At 39.4% G+C, this 16,281-nt stretch overlaps 80 non-coding genes across 80 annotated transcripts; all 80 read right to left on the bottom strand.

The window, feature by feature from the left end:
• Nucleotides 1–5: 5 nt before the first annotated feature.
• On the bottom strand, nucleotides 6–76 carry trnag-ccc (transfer RNA glycine (anticodon CCC)). Its single transcript has one exon. It is a non-coding gene; the product is annotated as a tRNA-Gly (tRNA).
• Nucleotides 77–359: 283 nt separating this feature from the next.
• trnag-ccc (transfer RNA glycine (anticodon CCC)) lies at nucleotides 360–430 on the bottom strand. The gene has a single exon. It is a non-coding gene; the product is annotated as a tRNA-Gly (tRNA).
• Nucleotides 431–536: 106 nt separating this feature from the next.
• On the bottom strand, nucleotides 537–607 carry trnag-ccc (transfer RNA glycine (anticodon CCC)). The gene has a single exon. It is a non-coding gene; the product is annotated as a tRNA-Gly (tRNA).
• A 106-nt stretch (nucleotides 608–713) lies between these two features.
• Nucleotides 714–784, bottom strand: trnag-ccc (transfer RNA glycine (anticodon CCC)). The gene has a single exon. It is a non-coding gene; the product is annotated as a tRNA-Gly (tRNA).
• A 106-nt stretch (nucleotides 785–890) lies between these two features.
• trnag-gcc (transfer RNA glycine (anticodon GCC)) lies at nucleotides 891–961 on the bottom strand. Its single transcript has one exon. It is a non-coding gene; the product is annotated as a tRNA-Gly (tRNA).
• A 106-nt stretch (nucleotides 962–1,067) lies between these two features.
• Nucleotides 1,068–1,138, bottom strand: trnag-ccc (transfer RNA glycine (anticodon CCC)). Its single transcript has one exon. It is a non-coding gene; the product is annotated as a tRNA-Gly (tRNA).
• Nucleotides 1,139–1,244: 106 nt separating this feature from the next.
• On the bottom strand, nucleotides 1,245–1,315 carry trnag-ccc (transfer RNA glycine (anticodon CCC)). The gene has a single exon. It is a non-coding gene; the product is annotated as a tRNA-Gly (tRNA).
• Nucleotides 1,316–1,598: 283 nt separating this feature from the next.
• Nucleotides 1,599–1,669, bottom strand: trnag-ccc (transfer RNA glycine (anticodon CCC)). The gene has a single exon. It is a non-coding gene; the product is annotated as a tRNA-Gly (tRNA).
• A 106-nt stretch (nucleotides 1,670–1,775) lies between these two features.
• Nucleotides 1,776–1,846, bottom strand: trnag-ccc (transfer RNA glycine (anticodon CCC)). Its single transcript has one exon. It is a non-coding gene; the product is annotated as a tRNA-Gly (tRNA).
• Nucleotides 1,847–1,952: 106 nt separating this feature from the next.
• On the bottom strand, nucleotides 1,953–2,023 carry trnag-gcc (transfer RNA glycine (anticodon GCC)). Its single transcript has one exon. It is a non-coding gene; the product is annotated as a tRNA-Gly (tRNA).
• A 106-nt stretch (nucleotides 2,024–2,129) lies between these two features.
• trnag-ccc (transfer RNA glycine (anticodon CCC)) lies at nucleotides 2,130–2,200 on the bottom strand. The gene has a single exon. It is a non-coding gene; the product is annotated as a tRNA-Gly (tRNA).
• A 106-nt stretch (nucleotides 2,201–2,306) lies between these two features.
• trnag-ccc (transfer RNA glycine (anticodon CCC)) lies at nucleotides 2,307–2,377 on the bottom strand. The gene has a single exon. It is a non-coding gene; the product is annotated as a tRNA-Gly (tRNA).
• Nucleotides 2,378–2,483: 106 nt separating this feature from the next.
• Nucleotides 2,484–2,554, bottom strand: trnag-gcc (transfer RNA glycine (anticodon GCC)). Its single transcript has one exon. It is a non-coding gene; the product is annotated as a tRNA-Gly (tRNA).
• Nucleotides 2,555–2,660: 106 nt separating this feature from the next.
• trnag-ccc (transfer RNA glycine (anticodon CCC)) lies at nucleotides 2,661–2,731 on the bottom strand. Its single transcript has one exon. It is a non-coding gene; the product is annotated as a tRNA-Gly (tRNA).
• Nucleotides 2,732–2,837: 106 nt separating this feature from the next.
• trnag-ccc (transfer RNA glycine (anticodon CCC)) lies at nucleotides 2,838–2,908 on the bottom strand. The gene has a single exon. It is a non-coding gene; the product is annotated as a tRNA-Gly (tRNA).
• A 106-nt stretch (nucleotides 2,909–3,014) lies between these two features.
• Nucleotides 3,015–3,085, bottom strand: trnag-ccc (transfer RNA glycine (anticodon CCC)). The gene has a single exon. It is a non-coding gene; the product is annotated as a tRNA-Gly (tRNA).
• Nucleotides 3,086–3,368: 283 nt separating this feature from the next.
• Nucleotides 3,369–3,439, bottom strand: trnag-ccc (transfer RNA glycine (anticodon CCC)). Its single transcript has one exon. It is a non-coding gene; the product is annotated as a tRNA-Gly (tRNA).
• Nucleotides 3,440–3,545: 106 nt separating this feature from the next.
• On the bottom strand, nucleotides 3,546–3,616 carry trnag-ccc (transfer RNA glycine (anticodon CCC)). The gene has a single exon. It is a non-coding gene; the product is annotated as a tRNA-Gly (tRNA).
• Nucleotides 3,617–3,899: 283 nt separating this feature from the next.
• trnag-gcc (transfer RNA glycine (anticodon GCC)) lies at nucleotides 3,900–3,970 on the bottom strand. The gene has a single exon. It is a non-coding gene; the product is annotated as a tRNA-Gly (tRNA).
• Nucleotides 3,971–4,076: 106 nt separating this feature from the next.
• Nucleotides 4,077–4,147, bottom strand: trnag-ccc (transfer RNA glycine (anticodon CCC)). The gene has a single exon. It is a non-coding gene; the product is annotated as a tRNA-Gly (tRNA).
• A 106-nt stretch (nucleotides 4,148–4,253) lies between these two features.
• trnag-ccc (transfer RNA glycine (anticodon CCC)) lies at nucleotides 4,254–4,324 on the bottom strand. The gene has a single exon. It is a non-coding gene; the product is annotated as a tRNA-Gly (tRNA).
• A 283-nt stretch (nucleotides 4,325–4,607) lies between these two features.
• On the bottom strand, nucleotides 4,608–4,678 carry trnag-ccc (transfer RNA glycine (anticodon CCC)). Its single transcript has one exon. It is a non-coding gene; the product is annotated as a tRNA-Gly (tRNA).
• A 106-nt stretch (nucleotides 4,679–4,784) lies between these two features.
• Nucleotides 4,785–4,855, bottom strand: trnag-ccc (transfer RNA glycine (anticodon CCC)). Its single transcript has one exon. It is a non-coding gene; the product is annotated as a tRNA-Gly (tRNA).
• A 106-nt stretch (nucleotides 4,856–4,961) lies between these two features.
• trnag-gcc (transfer RNA glycine (anticodon GCC)) lies at nucleotides 4,962–5,032 on the bottom strand. Its single transcript has one exon. It is a non-coding gene; the product is annotated as a tRNA-Gly (tRNA).
• Nucleotides 5,033–5,138: 106 nt separating this feature from the next.
• Nucleotides 5,139–5,209, bottom strand: trnag-ccc (transfer RNA glycine (anticodon CCC)). Its single transcript has one exon. It is a non-coding gene; the product is annotated as a tRNA-Gly (tRNA).
• Nucleotides 5,210–5,315: 106 nt separating this feature from the next.
• Nucleotides 5,316–5,386, bottom strand: trnag-ccc (transfer RNA glycine (anticodon CCC)). The gene has a single exon. It is a non-coding gene; the product is annotated as a tRNA-Gly (tRNA).
• A 106-nt stretch (nucleotides 5,387–5,492) lies between these two features.
• Nucleotides 5,493–5,563, bottom strand: trnag-gcc (transfer RNA glycine (anticodon GCC)). The gene has a single exon. It is a non-coding gene; the product is annotated as a tRNA-Gly (tRNA).
• A 106-nt stretch (nucleotides 5,564–5,669) lies between these two features.
• On the bottom strand, nucleotides 5,670–5,740 carry trnag-ccc (transfer RNA glycine (anticodon CCC)). The gene has a single exon. It is a non-coding gene; the product is annotated as a tRNA-Gly (tRNA).
• A 106-nt stretch (nucleotides 5,741–5,846) lies between these two features.
• trnag-ccc (transfer RNA glycine (anticodon CCC)) lies at nucleotides 5,847–5,917 on the bottom strand. Its single transcript has one exon. It is a non-coding gene; the product is annotated as a tRNA-Gly (tRNA).
• A 106-nt stretch (nucleotides 5,918–6,023) lies between these two features.
• Nucleotides 6,024–6,094, bottom strand: trnag-ccc (transfer RNA glycine (anticodon CCC)). Its single transcript has one exon. It is a non-coding gene; the product is annotated as a tRNA-Gly (tRNA).
• Nucleotides 6,095–6,200: 106 nt separating this feature from the next.
• On the bottom strand, nucleotides 6,201–6,271 carry trnag-gcc (transfer RNA glycine (anticodon GCC)). Its single transcript has one exon. It is a non-coding gene; the product is annotated as a tRNA-Gly (tRNA).
• Nucleotides 6,272–6,377: 106 nt separating this feature from the next.
• Nucleotides 6,378–6,448, bottom strand: trnag-ccc (transfer RNA glycine (anticodon CCC)). The gene has a single exon. It is a non-coding gene; the product is annotated as a tRNA-Gly (tRNA).
• A 283-nt stretch (nucleotides 6,449–6,731) lies between these two features.
• On the bottom strand, nucleotides 6,732–6,802 carry trnag-gcc (transfer RNA glycine (anticodon GCC)). Its single transcript has one exon. It is a non-coding gene; the product is annotated as a tRNA-Gly (tRNA).
• A 106-nt stretch (nucleotides 6,803–6,908) lies between these two features.
• Nucleotides 6,909–6,979, bottom strand: trnag-ccc (transfer RNA glycine (anticodon CCC)). The gene has a single exon. It is a non-coding gene; the product is annotated as a tRNA-Gly (tRNA).
• A 106-nt stretch (nucleotides 6,980–7,085) lies between these two features.
• trnag-ccc (transfer RNA glycine (anticodon CCC)) lies at nucleotides 7,086–7,156 on the bottom strand. Its single transcript has one exon. It is a non-coding gene; the product is annotated as a tRNA-Gly (tRNA).
• A 106-nt stretch (nucleotides 7,157–7,262) lies between these two features.
• trnag-gcc (transfer RNA glycine (anticodon GCC)) lies at nucleotides 7,263–7,333 on the bottom strand. Its single transcript has one exon. It is a non-coding gene; the product is annotated as a tRNA-Gly (tRNA).
• Nucleotides 7,334–7,439: 106 nt separating this feature from the next.
• On the bottom strand, nucleotides 7,440–7,510 carry trnag-ccc (transfer RNA glycine (anticodon CCC)). The gene has a single exon. It is a non-coding gene; the product is annotated as a tRNA-Gly (tRNA).
• A 106-nt stretch (nucleotides 7,511–7,616) lies between these two features.
• Nucleotides 7,617–7,687, bottom strand: trnag-ccc (transfer RNA glycine (anticodon CCC)). The gene has a single exon. It is a non-coding gene; the product is annotated as a tRNA-Gly (tRNA).
• Nucleotides 7,688–7,793: 106 nt separating this feature from the next.
• Nucleotides 7,794–7,864, bottom strand: trnag-ccc (transfer RNA glycine (anticodon CCC)). Its single transcript has one exon. It is a non-coding gene; the product is annotated as a tRNA-Gly (tRNA).
• A 106-nt stretch (nucleotides 7,865–7,970) lies between these two features.
• Nucleotides 7,971–8,041, bottom strand: trnag-gcc (transfer RNA glycine (anticodon GCC)). Its single transcript has one exon. It is a non-coding gene; the product is annotated as a tRNA-Gly (tRNA).
• A 106-nt stretch (nucleotides 8,042–8,147) lies between these two features.
• Nucleotides 8,148–8,218, bottom strand: trnag-ccc (transfer RNA glycine (anticodon CCC)). The gene has a single exon. It is a non-coding gene; the product is annotated as a tRNA-Gly (tRNA).
• A 106-nt stretch (nucleotides 8,219–8,324) lies between these two features.
• trnag-ccc (transfer RNA glycine (anticodon CCC)) lies at nucleotides 8,325–8,395 on the bottom strand. The gene has a single exon. It is a non-coding gene; the product is annotated as a tRNA-Gly (tRNA).
• A 283-nt stretch (nucleotides 8,396–8,678) lies between these two features.
• On the bottom strand, nucleotides 8,679–8,749 carry trnag-gcc (transfer RNA glycine (anticodon GCC)). Its single transcript has one exon. It is a non-coding gene; the product is annotated as a tRNA-Gly (tRNA).
• A 106-nt stretch (nucleotides 8,750–8,855) lies between these two features.
• Nucleotides 8,856–8,926, bottom strand: trnag-ccc (transfer RNA glycine (anticodon CCC)). Its single transcript has one exon. It is a non-coding gene; the product is annotated as a tRNA-Gly (tRNA).
• A 106-nt stretch (nucleotides 8,927–9,032) lies between these two features.
• On the bottom strand, nucleotides 9,033–9,103 carry trnag-ccc (transfer RNA glycine (anticodon CCC)). Its single transcript has one exon. It is a non-coding gene; the product is annotated as a tRNA-Gly (tRNA).
• Nucleotides 9,104–9,386: 283 nt separating this feature from the next.
• trnag-ccc (transfer RNA glycine (anticodon CCC)) lies at nucleotides 9,387–9,457 on the bottom strand. The gene has a single exon. It is a non-coding gene; the product is annotated as a tRNA-Gly (tRNA).
• Nucleotides 9,458–9,563: 106 nt separating this feature from the next.
• trnag-ccc (transfer RNA glycine (anticodon CCC)) lies at nucleotides 9,564–9,634 on the bottom strand. The gene has a single exon. It is a non-coding gene; the product is annotated as a tRNA-Gly (tRNA).
• Nucleotides 9,635–9,740: 106 nt separating this feature from the next.
• trnag-gcc (transfer RNA glycine (anticodon GCC)) lies at nucleotides 9,741–9,811 on the bottom strand. Its single transcript has one exon. It is a non-coding gene; the product is annotated as a tRNA-Gly (tRNA).
• Nucleotides 9,812–9,917: 106 nt separating this feature from the next.
• On the bottom strand, nucleotides 9,918–9,988 carry trnag-ccc (transfer RNA glycine (anticodon CCC)). Its single transcript has one exon. It is a non-coding gene; the product is annotated as a tRNA-Gly (tRNA).
• A 283-nt stretch (nucleotides 9,989–10,271) lies between these two features.
• trnag-gcc (transfer RNA glycine (anticodon GCC)) lies at nucleotides 10,272–10,342 on the bottom strand. Its single transcript has one exon. It is a non-coding gene; the product is annotated as a tRNA-Gly (tRNA).
• Nucleotides 10,343–10,448: 106 nt separating this feature from the next.
• On the bottom strand, nucleotides 10,449–10,519 carry trnag-ccc (transfer RNA glycine (anticodon CCC)). The gene has a single exon. It is a non-coding gene; the product is annotated as a tRNA-Gly (tRNA).
• A 106-nt stretch (nucleotides 10,520–10,625) lies between these two features.
• Nucleotides 10,626–10,696, bottom strand: trnag-ccc (transfer RNA glycine (anticodon CCC)). Its single transcript has one exon. It is a non-coding gene; the product is annotated as a tRNA-Gly (tRNA).
• Nucleotides 10,697–10,979: 283 nt separating this feature from the next.
• Nucleotides 10,980–11,050, bottom strand: trnag-ccc (transfer RNA glycine (anticodon CCC)). The gene has a single exon. It is a non-coding gene; the product is annotated as a tRNA-Gly (tRNA).
• A 106-nt stretch (nucleotides 11,051–11,156) lies between these two features.
• On the bottom strand, nucleotides 11,157–11,227 carry trnag-ccc (transfer RNA glycine (anticodon CCC)). The gene has a single exon. It is a non-coding gene; the product is annotated as a tRNA-Gly (tRNA).
• A 106-nt stretch (nucleotides 11,228–11,333) lies between these two features.
• Nucleotides 11,334–11,404, bottom strand: trnag-gcc (transfer RNA glycine (anticodon GCC)). The gene has a single exon. It is a non-coding gene; the product is annotated as a tRNA-Gly (tRNA).
• Nucleotides 11,405–11,510: 106 nt separating this feature from the next.
• Nucleotides 11,511–11,581, bottom strand: trnag-ccc (transfer RNA glycine (anticodon CCC)). Its single transcript has one exon. It is a non-coding gene; the product is annotated as a tRNA-Gly (tRNA).
• A 106-nt stretch (nucleotides 11,582–11,687) lies between these two features.
• On the bottom strand, nucleotides 11,688–11,758 carry trnag-ccc (transfer RNA glycine (anticodon CCC)). The gene has a single exon. It is a non-coding gene; the product is annotated as a tRNA-Gly (tRNA).
• A 106-nt stretch (nucleotides 11,759–11,864) lies between these two features.
• Nucleotides 11,865–11,935, bottom strand: trnag-gcc (transfer RNA glycine (anticodon GCC)). The gene has a single exon. It is a non-coding gene; the product is annotated as a tRNA-Gly (tRNA).
• Nucleotides 11,936–12,041: 106 nt separating this feature from the next.
• On the bottom strand, nucleotides 12,042–12,112 carry trnag-ccc (transfer RNA glycine (anticodon CCC)). Its single transcript has one exon. It is a non-coding gene; the product is annotated as a tRNA-Gly (tRNA).
• A 106-nt stretch (nucleotides 12,113–12,218) lies between these two features.
• Nucleotides 12,219–12,289, bottom strand: trnag-ccc (transfer RNA glycine (anticodon CCC)). The gene has a single exon. It is a non-coding gene; the product is annotated as a tRNA-Gly (tRNA).
• A 106-nt stretch (nucleotides 12,290–12,395) lies between these two features.
• trnag-ccc (transfer RNA glycine (anticodon CCC)) lies at nucleotides 12,396–12,466 on the bottom strand. The gene has a single exon. It is a non-coding gene; the product is annotated as a tRNA-Gly (tRNA).
• Nucleotides 12,467–12,572: 106 nt separating this feature from the next.
• trnag-gcc (transfer RNA glycine (anticodon GCC)) lies at nucleotides 12,573–12,643 on the bottom strand. The gene has a single exon. It is a non-coding gene; the product is annotated as a tRNA-Gly (tRNA).
• A 106-nt stretch (nucleotides 12,644–12,749) lies between these two features.
• On the bottom strand, nucleotides 12,750–12,820 carry trnag-ccc (transfer RNA glycine (anticodon CCC)). Its single transcript has one exon. It is a non-coding gene; the product is annotated as a tRNA-Gly (tRNA).
• Nucleotides 12,821–12,926: 106 nt separating this feature from the next.
• On the bottom strand, nucleotides 12,927–12,997 carry trnag-ccc (transfer RNA glycine (anticodon CCC)). The gene has a single exon. It is a non-coding gene; the product is annotated as a tRNA-Gly (tRNA).
• A 106-nt stretch (nucleotides 12,998–13,103) lies between these two features.
• On the bottom strand, nucleotides 13,104–13,174 carry trnag-ccc (transfer RNA glycine (anticodon CCC)). Its single transcript has one exon. It is a non-coding gene; the product is annotated as a tRNA-Gly (tRNA).
• A 106-nt stretch (nucleotides 13,175–13,280) lies between these two features.
• On the bottom strand, nucleotides 13,281–13,351 carry trnag-gcc (transfer RNA glycine (anticodon GCC)). The gene has a single exon. It is a non-coding gene; the product is annotated as a tRNA-Gly (tRNA).
• A 106-nt stretch (nucleotides 13,352–13,457) lies between these two features.
• Nucleotides 13,458–13,528, bottom strand: trnag-ccc (transfer RNA glycine (anticodon CCC)). Its single transcript has one exon. It is a non-coding gene; the product is annotated as a tRNA-Gly (tRNA).
• A 106-nt stretch (nucleotides 13,529–13,634) lies between these two features.
• trnag-ccc (transfer RNA glycine (anticodon CCC)) lies at nucleotides 13,635–13,705 on the bottom strand. Its single transcript has one exon. It is a non-coding gene; the product is annotated as a tRNA-Gly (tRNA).
• Nucleotides 13,706–13,811: 106 nt separating this feature from the next.
• Nucleotides 13,812–13,882, bottom strand: trnag-gcc (transfer RNA glycine (anticodon GCC)). Its single transcript has one exon. It is a non-coding gene; the product is annotated as a tRNA-Gly (tRNA).
• A 106-nt stretch (nucleotides 13,883–13,988) lies between these two features.
• On the bottom strand, nucleotides 13,989–14,059 carry trnag-ccc (transfer RNA glycine (anticodon CCC)). Its single transcript has one exon. It is a non-coding gene; the product is annotated as a tRNA-Gly (tRNA).
• A 106-nt stretch (nucleotides 14,060–14,165) lies between these two features.
• trnag-ccc (transfer RNA glycine (anticodon CCC)) lies at nucleotides 14,166–14,236 on the bottom strand. Its single transcript has one exon. It is a non-coding gene; the product is annotated as a tRNA-Gly (tRNA).
• A 283-nt stretch (nucleotides 14,237–14,519) lies between these two features.
• trnag-gcc (transfer RNA glycine (anticodon GCC)) lies at nucleotides 14,520–14,590 on the bottom strand. The gene has a single exon. It is a non-coding gene; the product is annotated as a tRNA-Gly (tRNA).
• A 106-nt stretch (nucleotides 14,591–14,696) lies between these two features.
• On the bottom strand, nucleotides 14,697–14,767 carry trnag-ccc (transfer RNA glycine (anticodon CCC)). The gene has a single exon. It is a non-coding gene; the product is annotated as a tRNA-Gly (tRNA).
• Nucleotides 14,768–14,873: 106 nt separating this feature from the next.
• On the bottom strand, nucleotides 14,874–14,944 carry trnag-ccc (transfer RNA glycine (anticodon CCC)). Its single transcript has one exon. It is a non-coding gene; the product is annotated as a tRNA-Gly (tRNA).
• Nucleotides 14,945–15,227: 283 nt separating this feature from the next.
• trnag-ccc (transfer RNA glycine (anticodon CCC)) lies at nucleotides 15,228–15,298 on the bottom strand. The gene has a single exon. It is a non-coding gene; the product is annotated as a tRNA-Gly (tRNA).
• A 106-nt stretch (nucleotides 15,299–15,404) lies between these two features.
• Nucleotides 15,405–15,475, bottom strand: trnag-ccc (transfer RNA glycine (anticodon CCC)). Its single transcript has one exon. It is a non-coding gene; the product is annotated as a tRNA-Gly (tRNA).
• Nucleotides 15,476–15,581: 106 nt separating this feature from the next.
• Nucleotides 15,582–15,652, bottom strand: trnag-gcc (transfer RNA glycine (anticodon GCC)). The gene has a single exon. It is a non-coding gene; the product is annotated as a tRNA-Gly (tRNA).
• Nucleotides 15,653–15,758: 106 nt separating this feature from the next.
• Nucleotides 15,759–15,829, bottom strand: trnag-ccc (transfer RNA glycine (anticodon CCC)). The gene has a single exon. It is a non-coding gene; the product is annotated as a tRNA-Gly (tRNA).
• Nucleotides 15,830–15,935: 106 nt separating this feature from the next.
• Nucleotides 15,936–16,006, bottom strand: trnag-ccc (transfer RNA glycine (anticodon CCC)). Its single transcript has one exon. It is a non-coding gene; the product is annotated as a tRNA-Gly (tRNA).
• A 106-nt stretch (nucleotides 16,007–16,112) lies between these two features.
• trnag-gcc (transfer RNA glycine (anticodon GCC)) lies at nucleotides 16,113–16,183 on the bottom strand. Its single transcript has one exon. It is a non-coding gene; the product is annotated as a tRNA-Gly (tRNA).
• Between the last annotated feature and the right edge of the window lie 98 nt (nucleotides 16,184–16,281).

Below are 16,281 nucleotides of genomic sequence, written 5' to 3'. Positions count from 1 at the left end.
TATTCTGCACTGGCTGGGAATCGGACCCAGTTCTCTCGCATGGGAAGCGAGAATTCTACCATTGAACCACCAATGCTGATACAGAAAAATATAGGGCAAGAGATTTCAAAATAGCCGCCTATGGACACGATGAACAAATAAAAAAGTCTGAAAAGGACATTTTATTGAAGCGAAAGTTATTCTGCACTGGCTGGGAATCGAGCCAGATCTCTCGCTTGGCAAGCGAGAAGTCTACCATTGAACCACCAATGCTTAAACGACAAAATTTAGGGCAAGAGATTTCAAAAGGGCCGCCTATGGACATGATGAACAATTAAAAAACTGTAAAAAGGACAATTTTATTGACGCGAAAGTTATTCTGCACTGGCTGGGAATCGGACCCAGTTCTCTCGCATGGGAAGCGAGTATTCTACCATTGAACCACCAATGCTTATACGACAAAATATAGGTCAAGAGATTTCAAAATGGCCGCATATGGACGTGATGAACAAATAAAAAACTCTTAAAAGGACATTTTATTGAAGCTAAAGTTATTCTGCACTGGCTGGGAATCGGACACAGATCTCTCGCATGGGAAGCGAGTATTCTACCATTGAACCACCAATGCTTATACGACAAAATATAGGTCAAGAGATTTCAAAATGGCTGCATATGGACGTGATGAACAAATAAAAAACTCTTAAAAGGACATTTTATTGAAGCAACAGTTATTCTGCACTGGCTGGGAATCGGACCCAGATCTCTCGCATGGGAAGCGAGAATTCTACCATTGAACCACCAATGCTGATACAGAAAAATATAGGGCAAAAGATTTCAAAATAGCCGCCTATGGACACGATGAACAAATAAAAAATTCTGAAAAGGTCATTTTATTGAAGCAACAGTTATTCTGCACTGGCTGGGAATCGGACCCAGATCTCTCGCATGGCAAGCGAGAATTCTACCATTGAACCACCAATGCTTATACGACAAAATATAGGTCAAGAGATTTCAAAATGGCCGCATATGGACGTGATGAACAAATAAAAAACTCTTAAAAGGACATTTTATTGAAGCTAAAGTTATTCTGCACTGGCTGGGAATCGGACCCAGATCTCTCGCATGGGAAGCAAGAATTCTACCATTGAACCACCAATGCTGATACAGAAAAATATAGGGCAAGAGATTTCAAAATAGCCGCCAATGGACACGATGAACAAATAAAAAAGTCTGAAAAGGTCATTTTATTGAAGCAACAGTTATTCTGCACTAGCTGGGAATCGGACCCAGATCTCTCGCATGGGAAGCGAGAATTCTACCATTGAACCACCAATGCTGATACAGAAAAATATAGGGCAAAAGATTTCAAAATAGCCGCCTATGGACACGATGAACAAATAAAAAATTCTGAAAAGGTAATTTTATTGAAGCAACAGTTATTCTGCACTGGCTGGGAATCGGACCCAGATCTCTCGCATGGCAAGCAAGAATTCTACCATTGAACCACCAATGCTTATACGACAAAATATAGGTCAAGAGATTTCAAAATAGCCGCCTATGGACACGATGAACAAATAAAAAACTCTGAAAAGGACATTTTATTGAAGCAACAGTTATTCTGCACTAGCTGGGAATCGGACCCAGATCTCTCGCATGGGAAGCGAGTATTCTACCATTGAACCACCAATGCTTATACGACAAAATATAGGGCAAAAGATTTCAAAATAGCCGCCTATGGACACGATGAACAAATAAAAAATTCTGAAAAGGTAATTTTATTGAAGCAACAGTTATTCTGCACTAGCTGGTAATCGGACCCAGATCTCTCGCATGGGAAGCGAGAATTCTACCATTGAACCACCAATGCTGATACAGAAAAATATAGGGCAAAAGATTTCAAAATAGCCGCCTATGGACACGATGAACAAATAAAAAATTCTGAAAAGGTAATTTTATTGAAGCAACAGTTATTCTGCACTGGCTGGGAATCGGACCCAGATCTCTCGCATGGCAAGCGAGAATTCTACCATTGAACCACCAATGCTTATACGACAAAATATAGGTCAAGAGATTTCAAAATGGCTGCATATGGACGTGATGAACAAATAAAAAACTCTTAAAAGGACATTTTATTGAAGCAACAGTTATTCTGCACTGGCTGGGAATCGGACCCAGATCTCTCGCATGGGAAGCGAGAATTCTACCATTGAACCACCAATGCTGATACAGAAAAATATAGGGCAAGAGATTTCAAAATAGCCGCCTATGGACACGATGAACAAATAAAAAATTCTGAAAAGGTAATTTTATTGAAGCAACAGTTATTCTGCACTAGCTGGGAATCGGACCCAGATCTCTCGCATGGGAAGCGAGAATTCTACCATTGAACCACCAATGCTGATACAGAAAAATATAGGGCAAAAGATTTCAAAATAGCCGCCTATGGACACGATGAACAAATAAAAAATTCTGAAAAGGTAATTTTATTGAAGCAACAGTTATTCTGCACTGGCTGGGAATCGGACCCAGATCTCTCGCATGGCAAGCGAGAATTCTACCATTGAACCACCAATGCTTATACGACAAAATATAGGTCAAGAGATTTCAAAATGGCTGCATATGGACGTGATGAACAAATAAAAAACTCTTAAAAGGACATTTTATTGAAGCAACAGTTATTCTGCACTGGCTGGGAATCGGACCCAGATCTCTCGCATGGGAAGCGAGAATTCTACCATTGAACCACCAATGCTGATACAGAAAAATATAGGGCAAGAGATTTCAAAATAGCCGCCTATGGACACGATGAACAAATAAAAAATTCTGAAAAGGTAATTTTATTGAAGCAACAGTTATTCTGCACTAGCTGGGAATCGGACCCAGATCTCTCGCATGGGAAGCGAGAATTCTACCATTGAACCACCAATGCTGATACAGAAAAATATAGGGCAAAAGATTTCAAAATAGCCGCCTATGGACACGATGAACAAATAAAAAATTCTGAAAAGGTAATTTTATTGAAGCAACAGTTATTCTGCACTGGCTGGGAATCGGACCCAGATCTCTCGCATGGGAAGCGAGAATTCTACCATTGAACCACCAATGCTGATACAGAAAAATATAGGGCAAAAGATTTCAAAATAGCCGCCTATGGACACGATGAACAAATAAAAAATTCTGAAAAGGTAATTTTATTGAAGCAACAGTTATTCTGCACTGGCTGGGAATCGGACCCAGATCTCTCACATGGCAAGCGAGAATTCTACCATTGAACCACCAATGCTTATACGACAAAATATAGGTCAAGAGATTTCAAAATGGCCGCATATGGACGTGATGAACAAATAAAAAACTCTTAAAAGGACATTTTATTGAAGCTAAAGTTATTCTGCACTGGCTGGGAATCGGACACAGATCTCTCGCATGGGAAGCGAGTATTCTACCATTGAACCACCAATGCTTATACAGAAAAATATAGGTCAAGAGATTTCAAAATGGCTGCATATGGACGTGATGAACAAATAAAAAACTCTTAAAAGGACATTTTATTGAAGCAACAGTTATTCTGCACTGGCTGGGAATCGGACCCAGATCTCTCGCATGGGAAGCAAGAATTCTACCATTGAACCACCAATGCTGATACAGAAAAATATAGGGCAAGAGATTTCAAAATAGCCGCCTATGGACACGATGAACAAATAAAAAATTCTGAAAAGGTAATTTTATTGAAGCAACAGTTATTCTGCACTAGCTGGGAATCGGACCCAGATCTCTCGCATGGCAAGCGAGAATTCTACCATTGAACCACCAATGCTTATACAGAAAAATATAGGGCAAAAGATTTCAAAATAGCCGCCTATGGACACGATGAACAAATAAAAAATTCTGAAAAGGTAATTTTATTGAAGCAACAGTTATTCTGCACTGGCTGGGAATCGGACCCAGATCTCTCGCATGGCAAGCGAGAATTCTACCATTGAACCACCAATGCTTTTACGACAAAATATAAGTCAAGAGATTTCAAAATGGCCGCATATGGACACGATGAACAAATAAAAAACTCTTAAAAGGACATTTTATTGAAGCTAAAGTTATTCTGCACTGGCTGGGAATCGGACCCAGATCTCTCGCATGGGAAGCAAGAATTCTACCATTGAACCACCAATGCTGATACAGAAAAATATAGGGCAAGAGATTTCAAAATAGCCGCCAATGGACACGATGAACAAATAAAAAAGTCTGAAAAGGTCATTTTATTGAAGCAACAGTTATTCTGCACTAGCTGGGAATCGGACCCAGATCTCTCGCATGGGAAGCGAGAATTCTACCATTGAACCACCAATGCTGATACAGAAAAATATAGGGCAAAAGATTTCAAAATAGCCGCCTATGGACACGATGAACAAATAAAAAATTCTGAAAAGGTAATTTTATTGAAGCAACAGTTATTCTGCACTGGCTGGGAATCGGACCCAGATCTCTCGCATGGCAAGCAAGAATTCTACCATTGAACCACCAATGCTTATACGACAAAATATAGGTCAAGAGATTTCAAAATAGCCGCCTATGGACACGATGAACAAATAAAAAACTCTGAAAAGGACATTTTATTGAAGCAACAGTTATTCTGCACTAGCTGGGAATCGGACCCAGATCTCTCGCATGGGAAGCGAGTATTCTACCATTGAACCACCAATGCTTATACGACAAAATATAGGGCAAAAGATTTCAAAATAGCCGCCTATGGACACGATGAACAAATAAAAAATTCTGAAAAGGTAATTTTATTGAAGCAACAGTTATTCTGCACTAGCTGGTAATCGGACCCAGATCTCTCGCATGGGAAGCGAGAATTCTACCATTGAACCACCAATGCTGATACAGAAAAATATAGGGCAAAAGATTTCAAAATAGCCGCCTATGGACACGATGAACAAATAAAAAATTCTGAAAAGGTAATTTTATTGAAGCAACAGTTATTCTGCACTGGCTGGGAATCGGACCCAGATCTCTCGCATGGCAAGCGAGAATTCTACCATTGAACCACCAATGCTTATACGACAAAATATAGGTCAAGAGATTTCAAAATGGCTGCATATGGACGTGATGAACAAATAAAAAACTCTTAAAAGGACATTTTATTGAAGCAACAGTTATTCTGCACTGGCTGGGAATCGGACCCAGATCTCTCGCATGGGAAGCGAGAATTCTACCATTGAACCACCAATGCTGATACAGAAAAATATAGGGCAAGAGATTTCAAAATAGCCGCCTATGGACACGATGAACAAATAAAAAATTCTGAAAAGGTAATTTTATTGAAGCAACAGTTATTCTGCACTAGCTGGGAATCGGACCCAGATCTCTCGCATGGGAAGCGAGAATTCTACCATTGAACCACCAATGCTGATACAGAAAAATATAGGGCAAAAGATTTCAAAATAGCCGCCTATGGACACGATGAACAAATAAAAAATTCTGAAAAGGTAATTTTATTGAAGCAACAGTTATTCTGCACTGGCTGGGAATCGGACCCAGATCTCTCGCATGGCAAGCGAGAATTCTACCATTGAACCACCAATGCTTATACGACAAAATATAGGTCAAGAGATTTCAAAATGGCTGCATATGGACGTGATGAACAAATAAAAAACTCTTAAAAGGACATTTTATTGAAGCAACAGTTATTCTGCACTGGCTGGGAATCGGACCCAGATCTCTCGCATGGGAAGCGAGAATTCTACCATTGAACCACCAATGCTGATACAGAAAAATATAGGGCAAGAGATTTCAAAATAGCCGCCTATGGACACGATGAACAAATAAAAAATTCTGAAAAGGTAATTTTATTGAAGCAACAGTTATTCTGCACTAGCTGGGAATCGGACCCAGATCTCTCGCATGGGAAGCGAGAATTCTACCATTGAACCACCAATGCTGATACAGAAAAATATAGGGCAAAAGATTTCAAAATAGCCGCCTATGGACACGATGAACAAATAAAAAATTCTGAAAAGGTAATTTTATTGAAGCAACAGTTATTCTGCACTGGCTGGGAATCGGACCCAGATCTCTCGCATGGGAAGCGAGAATTCTACCATTGAACCACCAATGCTGATACAGAAAAATATAGGGCAAAAGATTTCAAAATAGCCGCCTATGGACACGATGAACAAATAAAAAATTCTGAAAAGGTCATTTTATTGAAGCAACAGTTATTCTGCACTGGCTGGGAATCGGACCCAGATCTCTCGCATGGCAAGCGAGAATTCTACCATTGAACCACCAATGCTTATACGACAAAATATAGGTCAAGAGATTTCAAAATGGCCGCATATGGACGTGATGAACAAATAAAAAACTCTTAAAAGGACATTTTATTGAAGCTAAAGTTATTCTGCACTGGCTGGGAATCGGACACAGATCTCTCGCATGGGAAGCGAGTATTCTACCATTGAACCACCAATGCTTATACAGAAAAATATAGGTCAAGAGATTTCAAAATGGCTGCATATGGACGTGATGAACAAATAAAAAACTCTTAAAAGGACATTTTATTGAAGCAACAGTTATTCTGCACTAGCTGGGAATCGGACCCAGATCTCTCGCATGGCAAGCGAGAATTCTACCATTGAACCACCAATGCTTATACAGAAAAATATAGGGCAAAAGATTTCAAAATAGCCGCCTATGGACACGATGAACAAATAAAAAATTCTGAAAAGGTAATTTTATTGAAGAAACAGTTATTCTGCACTGGCTGGGAATCGGACCCAGATCTCTCGCATGGCAAGCGAGAATTCTACCATTGAACCACCAATGCTTATACGACAAAATATAGGTCAAGAGATTTCAAAATGGCTGCATATGGACGTGATGAACAAATAAAAAACTCTTAAAAGGACATTTTATTGAAGCAACAGTTATTCTGCACTGGCTGGGAATCGGACCCAGATCTCTCGCATGGGAAGCGAGAATTCTACCATTGAACCACCAATGCTGATACAGAAAAATATAGGGCAAGAGATTTCAAAATAGCCGCCTATGGACACGATGAACAAATAAAAAATTCTGAAAAGGTAATTTTATTGAAGCAACAGTTATTCTGCACTAGCTGGGAATCGGACCCAGATCTCTCGCATGGGAAGCGAGAATTCTACCATTGAACCACCAATGCTGATACAGAAAAATATAGGGCAAAAGATTTCAAAATAGCCGCCTATGGACACGATGAACAAATAAAAAATTCTGAAAAGGTAATTTTATTGAAGCAACAGTTATTCTGCACTGGCTGGGAATCGGACCCAGATCTCTCGCATGGCAAGCGAGAATTCTACCATTGAACCACCAATGCTTATACGACAAAATATAGGTCAAGAGATTTCAAAATGGCTGCATATGGACGTGATGAACAAATAAAAAACTCTTAAAAGGACATTTTATTGAAGCAACAGTTATTCTGCACTGGCTGGGAATCGGACCCAGATCTCTCGCATGGGAAGCGAGAATTCTACCATTGAACCACCAATGCTGATACAGAAAAATATAGGGCAAGAGATTTCAAAATAGCCGCCTATGGACACGATGAACAAATAAAAAATTCTGAAAAGGTAATTTTATTGAAGCAACAGTTATTCTGCACTAGCTGGGAATCGGACCCAGATCTCTCGCATGGGAAGCGAGAATTCTACCATTGAACCACCAATGCTGATACAGAAAAATATAGGGCAAAAGATTTCAAAATAGCCGCCTATGGACACGATGAACAAATAAAAAATTCTGAAAAGGTAATTTTATTGAAGCAACAGTTATTCTGCACTGGCTGGGAATCGGACCCAGATCTCTCGCATGGGAAGCGAGAATTCTACCATTGAACCACCAATGCTGATACAGAAAAATATAGGGCAAAAGATTTCAAAATAGCCGCCTATGGACACGATGAACAAATAAAAAATTCTGAAAAGGTCATTTTATTGAAGCAACAGTTATTCTGCACTGGCTGGGAATCGGACCCAGATCTCTCGCATGGCAAGCGAGAATTCTACCATTGAACCACCAATGCTTATACGACAAAATATAGGTCAAGAGATTTCAAAATGGCCGCATATGGACGTGATGAACAAATAAAAAACTCTTAAAAGGACATTTTATTGAAGCTAAAGTTATTCTGCACTGGCTGGGAATCGGACACAGATCTCTCGCATGGGAAGCGAGTATTCTACCATTGAACCACCAATGCTTATACAGAAAAATATAGGTCAAGAGATTTCAAAATGGCTGCATATGGACGTGATGAACAAATAAAAAACTCTTAAAAGGACATTTTATTGAAGCAACAGTTATTCTGCACTGGCTGGGAATCGGACCCAGATCTCTCGCATGGGAAGCAAGAATTCTACCATTGAACCACCAATGCTGATACAGAAAAATATAGGGCAAGAGATTTCAAAATAGCCGCCTATGGACACGATGAACAAATAAAAAATTCTGAAAAGGTAATTTTATTGAAGCAACAGTTATTCTGCACTAGCTGGGAATCGGACCCAGATCTCTCGCATGGCAAGCGAGAATTCTACCATTGAACCACCAATGCTTATACAGAAAAATATAGGGCAAAAGATTTCAAAATAGCCGCCTATGGACACGATGAACAAATAAAAAATTCTGAAAAGGTAATTTTATTGAAGCAACAGTTATTCTGCACTGGCTGGGAATCGGACCCAGATCTCTCGCATGGCAAGCGAGAATTCTACCATTGAACCACCAATGCTTTTACGACAAAATATAAGTCAAGAGATTTCAAAATGGCCGCATATGGACACGATGAACAAATAAAAAACTCTTAAAAGGACATTTTATTGAAGCTAAAGTTATTCTGCACTGGCTGGGAATCGGACCCAGATCTCTCGCATGGGAAGCAAGAATTCTACCATTGAACCACCAATGCTGATACAGAAAAATATAGGGCAAGAGATTTCAAAATAGCCGCCAATGGACACGATGAACAAATAAAAAAGTCTGAAAAGGTCATTTTATTGAAGCAACAGTTATTCTGCACTAGCTGGGAATCGGACCCAGATCTCTCGCATGGGAAGCGAGAATTCTACCATTGAACCACCAATGCTGATACAGAAAAATATAGGGCAAAAGATTTCAAAATAGCCGCCTATGGACACGATGAACAAATAAAAAATTCTGAAAAGGTAATTTTATTGAAGCAACAGTTATTCTGCACTGGCTGGGAATCGGACCCAGATCTCTCGCATGGCAAGCAAGAATTCTACCATTGAACCACCAATGCTTATACGACAAAATATAGGTCAAGAGATTTCAAAATAGCCGCCTATGGACACGATGAACAAATAAAAAACTCTGAAAAGGACATTTTATTGAAGCAACAGTTATTCTGCACTAGCTGGGAATCGGACCCAGATCTCTCGCATGGGAAGCGAGTATTCTACCATTGAACCACCAATGCTTATACGACAAAATATAGGGCAAAAGATTTCAAAATAGCCGCCTATGGACACGATGAACAAATAAAAAATTCTGAAAAGGTAATTTTATTGAAGCAACAGTTATTCTGCACTAGCTGGTAATCGGACCCAGATCTCTCGCATGGGAAGCGAGAATTCTACCATTGAACCACCAATGCTGATACAGAAAAATATAGGGCAAAAGATTTCAAAATAGCCGCCTATGGACACGATGAACAAATAAAAAATTCTGAAAAGGTAATTTTATTGAAGAAACAGTTATTCTGCACTGGCTGGGAATCGGACCCAGATCTCTCGCATGGCAAGCGAGAATTCTACCATTGAACCACCAATGCTTATACGACAAAATATAGGTCAAGAGATTTCAAAATGGCTGCATATGGACGTGATGAACAAATAAAAAACTCTTAAAAGGACATTTTATTGAAGCAACAGTTATTCTGCACTGGCTGGGAATCGGACCCAGATCTCTCGCATGGGAAGCGAGAATTCTACCATTGAACCACCAATGCTGATACAGAAAAATATAGGGCAAGAGATTTCAAAATAGCCGCCTATGGACACGATGAACAAATAAAAAATTCTGAAAAGGTAATTTTATTGAAGCAACAGTTATTCTGCACTAGCTGGGAATCGGACCCAGATCTCTCGCATGGCAAGCGAGAATTCTACCATTGAACCACCAATGCTTATACAGAAAAATATAGGGCAAAAGATTTCAAAATAGCCGCCTATGGACACGATGAACAAATAAAAAATTCTGAAAAGGTAATTTTATTGAAGCAACAGTTATTCTGCACTGGCTGGGAATCGGACCCAGATCTCTCGCATGGCAAGCGAGAATTCTACCATTGAACCACCAATGCTTTTACGACAAAATATAAGTCAAGAGATTTCAAAATGGCCGCATATGGACACGATGAACAAATAAAAAACTCTTAAAAGGACATTTTATTGAAGCTAAAGTTATTCTGCACTGGCTGGGAATCGGACCCAGATCTCTCGCATGGGAAGCAAGAATTCTACCATTGAACCACCAATGCTGATACAGAAAAATATAGGGCAAGAGATTTCAAAATAGCCGCCAATGGACACGATGAACAAATAAAAAAGTCTGAAAAGGTCATTTTATTGAAGCAACAGTTATTCTGCACTAGCTGGGAATCGGACCCAGATCTCTCGCATGGGAAGCGAGAATTCTACCATTGAACCACCAATGCTGATACAGAAAAATATAGGGCAAAAGATTTCAAAATAGCCGCCTATGGACACGATGAACAAATAAAAAATTCTGAAAAGGTAATTTTATTGAAGCAACAGTTATTCTGCACTGGCTGGGAATCGGACCCAGATCTCTCGCATGGCAAGCAAGAATTCTACCATTGAACCACCAATGCTTATACGACAAAATATAGGTCAAGAGATTTCAAAATAGCCGCCTATGGACACGATGAACAAATAAAAAACTCTGAAAAGGACATTTTATTGAAGCAACAGTTATTCTGCACTAGCTGGGAATCGGACCCAGATCTCTCGCATGGGAAGCGAGTATTCTACCATTGAACCACCAATGCTTATACGACAAAATATAGGGCAAAAGATTTCAAAATAGCCGCCTATGGACACGATGAACAAATAAAAAATTCTGAAAAGGTAATTTTATTGAAGCAACAGTTATTCTGCACTAGCTGGTAATCGGACCCAGATCTCTCGCATGGGAAGCGAGAATTCTACCATTGAACCACCAATGCTGATACAGAAAAATATAGGGCAAAAGATTTCAAAATAGCCGCCTATGGACACGATGAACAAATAAAAAATTCTGAAAAGGTAATTTTATTGAAGAAACAGTTATTCTGCACTGGCTGGGAATCGGACCCAGATCTCTCGCATGGCAAGCGAGAATTCTACCATTGAACCACCAATGCTTATACGACAAAATATAGGTCAAGAGATTTCAAAATGGCTGCATATGGACGTGATGAACAAATAAAAAACTCTTAAAAGGACATTTTATTGAAGCAACAGTTATTCTGCACTGGCTGGGAATCGGACCCAGATCTCTCGCATGGGAAGCGAGAATTCTACCATTGAACCACCAATGCTGATACAGAAAAATATAGGGCAAGAGATTTCAAAATAGCCGCCTATGGACACGATGAACAAATAAAAAATTCTGAAAAGGTAATTTTATTGAAGCAACAGTTATTCTGCACTAGCTGGGAATCGGACCCAGATCTCTCGCATGGGAAGCGAGAATTCTACCATTGAACCACCAATGCTGATACAGAAAAATATAGGGCAAAAGATTTCAAAATAGCCGCCTATGGACACGATGAACAAATAAAAAATTCTGAAAAGGTAATTTTATTGAAGCAACAGTTATTCTGCACTGGCTGGGAATCGGACCCAGATCTCTCGCATGGCAAGCGAGAATTCTACCATTGAACCACCAATGCTTATACGACAAAATATAGGTCAAGAGATTTCAAAATGGCTGCATATGGACGTGATGAACAAATAAAAAACTCTTAAAAGGACATTTTATTGAAGCAACAGTTATTCTGCACTGGCTGGGAATCGGACCCAGATCTCTCGCATGGGAAGCGAGAATTCTACCATTGAACCACCAATGCTGATACAGAAAAATATAGGGCAAGAGATTTCAAAATAGCCGCCTATGGACACGATGAACAAATAAAAAATTCTGAAAAGGTAATTTTATTGAAGCAACAGTTATTCTGCACTAGCTGGGAATCGGACCCAGATCTCTCGCATGGGAAGCGAGAATTCTACCATTGAACCACCAATGCTGATACAGAAAAATATAGGGCAAAAGATTTCAAAATAGCCGCCTATGGACACGATGAACAAATAAAAAATTCTGAAAAGGTAATTTTATTGAAGCAACAGTTATTCTGCACTGGCTGGGAATCGGACCCAGATCTCTCGCATGGGAAGCGAGAATTCTACCATTGAACCACCAATGCTGATACAGAAAAATATAGGGCAAAAGATTTCAAAATAGCCGCCTATGGACACGATGAACAAATAAAAAATTCTGAAAAGGTAATTTTATTGAAGCAACAGTTATTCTGCACTGGCTGGGAATCGGACCCAGATCTCTCGCATGGCAAGCGAGAATTCTACCATTGAACCACCAATGCTTATACGACAAAATATAGGTCAAGAGATTTCAAAATGGCCGCATATGGACGTGATGAACAAATAAAAAACTCTTAAAAGGACATTTTATTGAAGCTAAAGTTATTCTGCACTGGCTGGGAATCGGACACAGATCTCTCGCATGGGAAGCGAGTATTCTACCATTGAACCACCAATGCTTATACAGAAAAATATAGGTCAAGAGATTTCAAAATGGCTGCATATGGACGTGATGAACAAATAAAAAACTCTTAAAAGGACATTTTATTGAAGCAACAGTTATTCTGCACTGGCTGGGAATCGGACCCAGATCTCTCGCATGGGAAGCAAGAATTCTACCATTGAACCACCAATGCTGATACAGAAAAATATAGGGCAAGAGATTTCAAAATAGCCGCCTATGGACACGATGAACAAATAAAAAATTCTGAAAAGGTAATTTTATTGAAGCAACAGTTATTCTGCACTAGCTGGTAATCGGACCCAGATCTCTCGCATGGGAAGCGAGAATTCTACCATTGAACCACCAATGCTGATACAGAAAAATATAGGGCAAAAGATTTCAAAATAGCCGCCTATGGACACGATGAACAAATAAAAAATTCTGAAAAGGTAATTTTATTGAAGAAACAGTTATTCTGCACTGGCTGGGAATCGGACCCAGATCTCTCGCATGGCAAGCGAGAATTCTACCATTGAACCACCAATGCTTATACGACAAAATATAGGTCAAGAGATTTCAAAATGGCTGCATATGGACGTGATGAACAAATAAAAAACTCTTAAAAGGACATTTTATTGAAGCAACAGTTATTCTGCACTGGCTGGGAATCGGACCCAGATCTCTCGCATGGGAAGCGAGAATTCTACCATTGAACCACCAATGCTGATACAGAAAAATATAGGGCAAGAGATTTCAAAATAGCCGCCTATGGACACGATGAACAAATAAAAAATTCTGAAAAGGTAATTTTATTGAAGCAACAGTTATTCTGCACTAGCTGGGAATCGGACCCAGATCTCTCGCATGGGAAGCGAGAATTCTACCATTGAACCACCAATGCTGATACAGAAAAATATAGGGCAAAAGATTTCAAAATAGCCGCCTATGGACACGATGAACAAATAAAAAATTCTGAAAAGGTAATTTTATTGAAGCAACAGTTATTCTGCACTGGCTGGGAATCGGACCCAGATCTCTCGCATGGCAAGCGAGAATTCTACCATTGAACCACCAATGCTTATACGACAAAATATAGGTCAAGAGATTTCAAAATGGCTGCATATGGACGTGATGAACAAATAAAAAACTCTTAAAAGGACATTTTATTGAAGCAACAGTTATTCTGCACTGGCTGGGAATCGGACCCAGATCTCTCGCATGGGAAGCGAGAATTCTACCATTGAACCACCAATGCTGATACAGAAAAATATAGGGCAAGAGATTTCAAAATAGCCGCCTATGGACACGATGAACAAATAAAAAATTCTGAAAAGGTAATTTTATTGAAGCAACAGTTATTCTGCACTAGCTGGGAATCGGACCCAGATCTCTCGCATGGGAAGCGAGAATTCTACCATTGAACCACCAATGCTGATACAGAAAAATATAGGGCAAGAGATTTCAAAATAGCCGCCTATGGACACGATGAACAAATAAAAAATTCTGAAAAGGTAATTTTATTGAAGCAACAGTTATTCTGCACTAGCTGGGAATCGGACCCAGATCTCTCGCATGGCAAGCGAGAATTCTACCATTGAACCACCAATGCTTATACAGATAAATATAGGGCAAAAGATTTCAAAATAGCCGCCTATGGACACGATGAACAAATAAAAAATTCTGAAAAGGTAATTTTATTGAAGCAACAGTTATTCTGCACTGGCTGGGAATCGGACCCAGATCTCTCGCATGGCAAGCGAGAATTCTACCATTGAACCACCAATGCTTTTACGACAAAATATAAGTCAAGAGATTTCAAAATGGCCGCATATGGACACGATGAACAAATAAAAAACTCTTAAAAGGACATTTTATTGAAGCTAAAGTTATTCTGCACTGGCTGGGAATCGGACCCAGATCTCTCGCATGGGAAGCAAGAATTCTACCATTGAACCACCAATGCTGATACAGAAAAATATAGGGCAAGAGATTTCAAAATAGCCGCCAATGGACACGATGAACAAATAAAAAAGTCTGAAAAGGTCATTTTATTGAAGCAACAGTTATTCTGCACTAGCTGGGAATCGGACCCAGATCTCTCGCATGGGAAGCGAGAATTCTACCATTGAACCACCAATGCTGATACAGAAAAATATAGGGCAAAAGATTTCAAAATAGCCGCCTATGGACACGATGAACAAATAAAAAATTCTGAAAAGGTAATTTTATTGAAGCAACAGTTATTCTGCACTGGCTGGGAATCGGACCCAGATCTCTCGCATGGCAAGCAAGAATTCTACCATTGAACCACCAATGCTTATACGACAAAATATAGGTCAAGAGATTTCAAAATAGCCGCCTATGGACACGATGAACAAATAAAAAACTCTGAAAAGGACATTTTATTGAAGCAACAGTTATTCTGCACTAGCTGGGAATCGGACCCAGATCTCTCGCATGGGAAGCGAGTATTCTACCATTGAACCACCAATGCTTATACGACAAAATATAGGGCAAAAGATTTCAAAATAGCCGCCTATGGACACGATGAACAAATAAAAAATTCTGAAAAGGTAATTTTATTGAAGCAACAGTTATTCTGCACTAGCTGGTAATCGGACCCAGATCTCTCGCATGGGAAGCGAGAATTCTACCATTGAACCACCAATGCTGATACAGAAAAATATAGGGCAAAAGATTTCAAAATAGCCGCCTATGGACACGATGAACAAATAAAAAATTCTGAAAAGGTAATTTTATTGAAGAAACAGTTATTCTGCACTGGCTGGGAATCGGACCCAGATCTCTCGCATGGCAAGCGAGAATTCTACCATTGAACCACCAATGCTTATACGACAAAATATAGGTCAAGAGATTTCAAAATGGCTGCATATGGACGTGATGAACAAATAAAAAACTCTTAAAAGGACATTTTATTGAAGCAACAGTTATTCTGCACTGGCTGGGAATCGGACCCAGATCTCTCGCATGGGAAGCGAGAATTCTACCATTGAACCACCAATGCTGATACAGAAAAATATAGGGCAAGAGATTTCAAAATAGCCGCCTATGGACACGATGAACAAATAAAAAATTCTGAAAAGGTAATTTTATTGAAGCAACAGTTATTCTGCACTAGCTGGGAATCGGACCCAGATCTCTCGCATGGGAAGCGAGAATTCTACCATTGAACCACCAATGCTGATACAGAAAAATATAGGGCAAAAGATTTCAAAATAGCCGCCTATGGACACGATGAACAAATAAAAAATTCTGAAAAGGTAATTTTATTGAAGCAACAGTTATTCTGCACTGGCTGGGAATCGGACCCAGATCTCTCGCATGGCAAGCGAGAATTCTACCATTGAACCACCAATGCTTATACGACAAAATATAGGTCAAGAGATTTCAAAATGGCTGCATATGGACGTGATGAACAAATAAAAAACTCTTAAAAGGACATTTTATTGAAGCAAC

The sequence above is a fragment of the Pungitius pungitius genome, chromosome 12, assembly GCF_949316345.1.
Source record: "Pungitius pungitius chromosome 12, fPunPun2.1, whole genome shotgun sequence".
Lineage (NCBI taxonomy): Eukaryota > Metazoa > Chordata > Actinopteri > Perciformes > Gasterosteidae > Pungitius > Pungitius pungitius.
This window is presented reverse-complemented; position numbering and strand designations above follow the sequence as displayed.